Genomic DNA, 6,367 nt, shown 5'->3' with positions numbered 1-6,367 from the left:
ATAATACTCATTGTCTAACTCTGCTTTTACCTTGCAGAGTAAAGTCGGCCTATGTCTCAGGCAGTAATCAGCACCAGGTTACCAAGCTAACCTAGCTCCCTCTGCCCACCCGCGCTCAAACTCCCAGGGTATTCTCTCTCCATCACTCCCCGCTTTCCCCAATCCGCAGACATTGAGAGCAACTTTAACTCCTCCTTCAACCAACCTCAAAGAAGCCAGCACAGACAGGAAACTGTGACCAGGAGCTCAGCGAGGCTGAATAACAAGTGGCTCCTCTCAATAAAGAATTATTTTTCCATTACCACCCCTACAACCCTCCCTATCTGTGTAACCTCCTCCAGCCCCTACAACCCTCCCTGTCTCTGGAACCTCCTCCAGCCCCTACAACCCTCCCTATCTCTGGAACCTCCTCCAGCCCCTACAACCCTCCCTATTTCTGTAACCTCCTCCAGCCCCTACAACCCTCCCTATTTCTGTAACCTCCTCCAGCCCCTACAATCCTCCCTATCTCTGCAACCTCCTCCAGCCCCTACAACCCTCCCTGTCTCTGTATCCTCCTTCAGCCCCAACACCCCTCCCTATTTCTGTAACCTCCTCCAGCCCCTACAATCCTCCCTATCTCTGGAACCTCCTCCAGCCTCTACAACCCTCCCTACCTCTGTAACCTCCTCCAGCCACTACAACCCTCCCTACCTCTGTAACCTCCTCCAGCCCCTACAACCCTCCCTACCTCTGTAACCTCCTCCAGCCCCTACAACACTCCCTATCTCTGCAACCTCCTCCAGCCCCTACAACCCTCCTAATCTCTGTAACCTCCTCCAGCCTCTACGCCCCTCCCTACCTCTGTAACCCCCTCCAGCCACTACAACCCTCCCTATCTCTGCAACCTCCTTCAGCCCCTACAACCCTCCCTATCTCTGCAACCTCCTTCAGCCCCTACAACCCTCCTAATCTCTGTAACCTCCTCCAGCCTCTACGCCCCTCCCTACCTCTGTAACCTCCCCCAGCCCTGAACTGAACTGATCTGAATCAGTTCAACCACACACTCAATCGTGTTACTTCGTGTATTTTTAAAAACATTACACAGTTTTGAAGCAAAAATAAGAATAACACAGCACATTAGCTATGAGTATTCGGTTCCCCATCTCTGTGACCCCCTCCAGCCCCTCCAACTCTCCCAATCTCTGATTAACACCCACTCCACATGACTGTGCCTCGGACAATGTCACGATCCTCCTGGGAGGAACCGCTTTGATAATGGACTCCTGTTCTGAGGTGAATTCTGAGCATCTGACCTTCTGACCCAGAGGTCAGAGTGCACGCCTATGGTGCAGTTTTCTAATTCAATGAACTCCTGTAGGATTCCAAAGGACAACAGGCAGGACAGAGAAAAAACACCCCAGTTAGGGTGGAGGGGATTGGCACTCTGATCGCTATGTTGTGTTTATCCACGTGGAAGTTGATAACTAATCTATTTACCACTTCTTCCCTATTGAAGTGCGGTGATCTGCATCACATTCCTCTCTGCTTGATGTCATTACATAAAGACCAAAGGTTCAGGGTGTGACTCTCTGGCGTTGTGCCATTCTCTGAATAATAACCCACGCAAACTCCCCCAGTGAGGGCAGGGGGGAGTGGGGGCGATGCTGATGCACTCCTTTTCTGAGGAAGGATGCTCTTGGTCTCGAGGCAGTGCAGCGAAGGTTTACCAGGCCGATTCCGGGGATGGCGGGACTGATGTATGAGGAGGGATTGACTTAGGTTAGGATTGTTTTCGCTGGAGTTCAGTCGGATGAGGCAGGATAGCCTCACAACTCCAGGAACCCGGGTTCAATTCCCGGCTTGGGTCACCGTCCGTGTGGAGTGTGCATGTTCTCCCCGTGTCTGCGTGGGTTTCCTCCGGGTATTCTGGTTTCCTCCCACACTCCCAAAGACACGTGGCCAAAAGAGAAAATGCTGGAAAATCTCGGCAGGTCTGGCAGCATCTGAAAGGAGAGAAAAGAGCTGACGTTTCGAGTCCAGAGGAGCCTTTGTCAAAGCTAAAAGGCACAGAAAGTGGGAGATATTTATACTGCAGAGTGAGCGAATGAAAGATGAGTCATAGCCACAGAAACCAGGGGAAAGGCTGCTAATGACAGTCCATAGAAAGAACAAAGAACAAAGAACAATACAGCACAGGAAACAGGCCCTTCGGCCCTCCAAGCCTGTGCCGCTCCTTAGTCCAACTAGACCAATCGTTTGTATCCCTCCATTCCCAGGCTGCTCATGTGACTATCCAGGTAAGTCTTAAACGATGCCAGCGTGTCTGCCTCCACCACCCTACTTGGCAGCGCATTCCAGGCCCCCACCACCCTCTGTGTAAAAAACATCCCTCTAATATCTGAGTTATACTTCGCCCCTCTCACCTTGAGCCCGTGACCCCTCGTGATCGTCACTTCTGATCTGGGAAAAAGCTTTCCACCGTTCACCCTATCTATCCCCTTCATAATCTTGTACACCTCTATTAGATCTCCCCTCATTCTCCGTCTTTCCAGGGAGAACAACCCCAGTCTACCCAATCTCTCCTCATAGCTAAGACCCTCCATACCAGGCAACATCCTGGTAAACCTTCTCTGCACTCTCTCTAACGCCTCCACGTCCTTCTGGTAGTGCGGCGACCAGAACTGGACGCAGTACTCCAAATGTGGCCTAACCAGCGTTCTATACAGCTGCATCATCAGACTCCAGCTTTTATACTCTATACCCCGTCCTATAAAGGCAAGCATACCATATGCCTTCTTGAAAGTGTGAATGGCCAAACGGCAGAGAAGCTGAAATCAGAGGGTAAACTGTGACAGATGAAGATGTGGGGGGAGAGGGGGGATGGGTGGGAGAGAGGTAAAAAGGGGGAAAGGGGAAGCAAAGGGTTTTGCTTATTTATTAGTCACAAGTAGGCTTACATTAACACTGCAATGAAGTTACTGTGAAAATCCCCTAGTTGCCACATTGCGGCACCTAACCAGCATGTCTTTAGGACTGTGGGAGGAAACCGGAGCACCCAGAGGAAACCCACGCAGACTCGGGGAGAACGTGCAGACTCTGCACAGACAGTGACCCAAGCTAGGAATCGAACCCGGGTCCCTGGCGCTGTGAGGCAGCAGTGCTAACCACTGTGCTACCGTGCCGCCCCTGGCAATAAAATAGGGGGAAAGAGAGGGGGAGGGAAAGGAAAATGAAGAAAGACAATAAAGAAATAAAAGGTAGGGAACAATTAAAAATAATTAAAATGAAAAGAAAGAGGGCCGAGGTGGGGTAGAGCGAATCATCTGAAGTTGTTGAATTCGATGTTGAGACCGGAAGGCTGTAAATTGCCCAGCCGGAAGATGAGATGCTGTTCCTCCAGTTTGCGTTGAGCCAAAGATGTGCGGGTTAGGTGGATTGGCCATGTTAAATTGACCCTTAGTGTCAGGGGGATTAGCAGGGTAAATAAGTGGAGTTACGGGAATAGGGTCTGAGTGGGATTGTGGTTGGTGCAGACTCGATGGGCCAAATGGCCTCCTTCTGCACTGTAGGGATTCTATGGTATGTTTCTGAATTAAAAACCGGGTTAAAGGGATATGGGGAACAGGTGGGGACGTGTATTGGAGACCAGGGAGAGATTGAATGATGGAACAGGCTCAATTTTGCCTCCTTCTGCTCCTAGTTCCTCTGTTCATCACATGACCTGCTCCCCCTGCCCACGCATTCCCCAGCCATTGGTCGGGCAACGCGTATACTAATTCACTGTATACTGAAACATGTGACAATAACAAATCAAATCAAATCAAACCCACCTCCCCGCTTAGTCACACCCCCGGCCTCCCAGCCAGAAGCTTCGAGTTTGAGTCCCAATCCAGGGCTCGGAAAAGGTGTGTTCCTGGCGTAGCCAAACATGTGGTGTGTCAACGTGTAAATCCTTCCAACATAGACGCCAATGGTGAATGATGAGAGTGGGAGAGATTCCTGCTCAGATACCTGATGGATAGGTCATTGGCGTCTCTACCATCACTGACCATCACTCCAGGCTACACAGCAAGGGGTGGAAAAGTGGACATCACCCCAGCAACTCGGTACTCGGAGAATACAAGAGCAGGGATGTACTGCTGAGGCTCTATCAGGCTCTGGTCAGACCACATTTAAAATATTGCAATCAAGTTTGGGCCTCATTTCTAAGGAAGGATGTGTTTACCTTGAAGGGGGTTCAGAGGAGGTTCATGAGTATGATCCCGGGAATGAAAGGCTTGACGTATGAGGAGCGCCTGAGGAGCCTGGGTCTGAACTCGATGGAGTTGAGAAGGATGAGGGGGGATCCCATTGAAACGTACAGAATACTGAAAGGCCTGGATAGAGTGGATGTGGGGAAGATGTTTCCATTAGTCGGAGAGACTAGGGTCTGAGGACACAGTCTCAGAGTAAAGGGACAACCCTGTAGAACTTCCGCTGAGGCTAGGGGAGAAAAAAACCAGAGGGCATGGGTTAAGGGTGAAAGGAGAAAAGTTTAAAGGGAATATTAGGGGGGGCTTCTTCACGCAGAGAGTGGTGGGAGTGTGGAATGAGCTGCCGGATAAAGTAACATTTAAGAAAAACTTGGACGGGTTCATGGATGAGAGGGGTGTGGAGGGATATGGTCCAAGTGCAGGTCAGTGGGATTAGGCATAAAATGGTTCGGCACAGACAAGAAGGGCCAAAAGGCCTTTTTCTGAGCTGTAATTTTCTATGGTTCTAACTGAGATGAGGAGGAATTTCTTCATGCCAGAGGGTGGTGAATCTGTGGAATTCATTGCCACAGAAAGCCACGGAGGTCAAATCATTGAGTGTCTTTAAGACAGAGGTAGGTAGGTTTTTGATTGGTAAGGGGATCAAAAGTTTGATTTTGATTTGATTTATTATTGTCACATGTATACAGTGAAAAGTATTGTTTCTTGCACACTATACAGACAAAGCATACTGTTCATAGAGAAGGAAAGGAGAGAGTGCAGAACATAGTGTTACAGTCATAGCTGGGGTGCAGAAAAAGATCAACTTAGTGCGAGGTTGGTCCATTCAAACGTCTGATGGCAGCAGGGAAGAAGCTGTTATTGAGTCAGTCAGTATGTGTCTTCAGACGTTTTTGTATCTTTTCCTGATGGAAGAAGGTGGAAGTGAGTATGTCCGGGGTGTGTGGGCTCCTAATTCTGTTGGCTGCTTTTCCGAGGCAGTGGGAAGTGTAGACAGAGTCAATGGATGGGAGGCTGGTTTGCGTGATGGACTGGGCTACATTCACGACCCTTTGTAGTTTCTTGTGGTCTTGGGCAGAGCAGGAGCCAGACCAAGCTGTGATACAACCAGAGAGAATGCTTTCTATGGTGCATCTGTTAAAGTTGGTGAGAGTCATAGCCGACATGCCAAATTCCCTTCCCTCCTGAGAAAGTAGAGGCGTTGGTGGGCTTTCGTAACTATAGTGTCGGCATGGGGGGACCAGGACAGGTTGTTGGTGATCTGGACACCTGGAAACCTGAAGCGCTCGACCATTTCTACTTCGTCCCTGTTGATGTAGACAGGAGCATGTTCTCCTTTACACTTCCTGAAGTCGATGACAATCTCCTTCATTTTACTGACATTGAGGGAGAGATTATTATCATTGCAAATCCCACTGCGGCAGCTGGCTGGAATTTAAATTCAATCTATTCGCCATTCCAATTTCTATAAGTGATAAAAATCCAGAATGGAAAGGCAGGCCCAGACTTGGTGGCTGGGAAAACAATCATCAGGTTTTATTAAAAATTCATCCAGTTCATTAATGTCCTGGAGGGAAGGAAATCTGCCGCCCTTACCTGGTCTGGCCCACATGTGATTCCAGACGCACAGCAACGTGGTTGAATTCTTAACTGGGCCGCTTCGAAACAGCCGAGCAAGAGACTCAGTTCAAGGGTGGCACAGTGGTTAGCACTGCTGCCTCACAGCGCCAGGGACCCAGGTCCGATTCCCGGCACGGTGGGGCAGTGGTTAGCACTGCTGCCTCACAGTGCCAGAGATCCGGTTCGATTCCCAGCACGATGGCACAATGGTTAGCACTGCTGCCTCACAGCGCCAGGGATCCGGTTCGATTCCCGGCACGGTGGCACAGTGGTTAGCACTGCTGTCTCACAGCGCCAGGGATCCAGTTCGATTCCCGGCACGGTGGCACAGTGGTTAGCATTGCTGCCTCACAGTGCCAGGGATCCGGTTCGATTCCCGGCACGGTGGCACAGTGGTTAGCACTGCTGCCTCACAGTGCCAGGGACCCGGGTTCGATTCCCGGCACGGTGGCACAGTGGTTAGCACTGCTGTCTCACAGCGCCAGGGATCCAGTTCGATTCCCGGCACGGTG

The sequence above is a fragment of the Mustelus asterias genome, unplaced genomic scaffold (assembly GCF_964213995.1).
Source record: "Mustelus asterias unplaced genomic scaffold, sMusAst1.hap1.1 HAP1_SCAFFOLD_1907, whole genome shotgun sequence".
Classification (NCBI taxonomy): domain Eukaryota; kingdom Metazoa; phylum Chordata; class Chondrichthyes; order Carcharhiniformes; family Triakidae; genus Mustelus; species Mustelus asterias.
Note: the sequence above shows the minus strand (reverse complement) of the source record.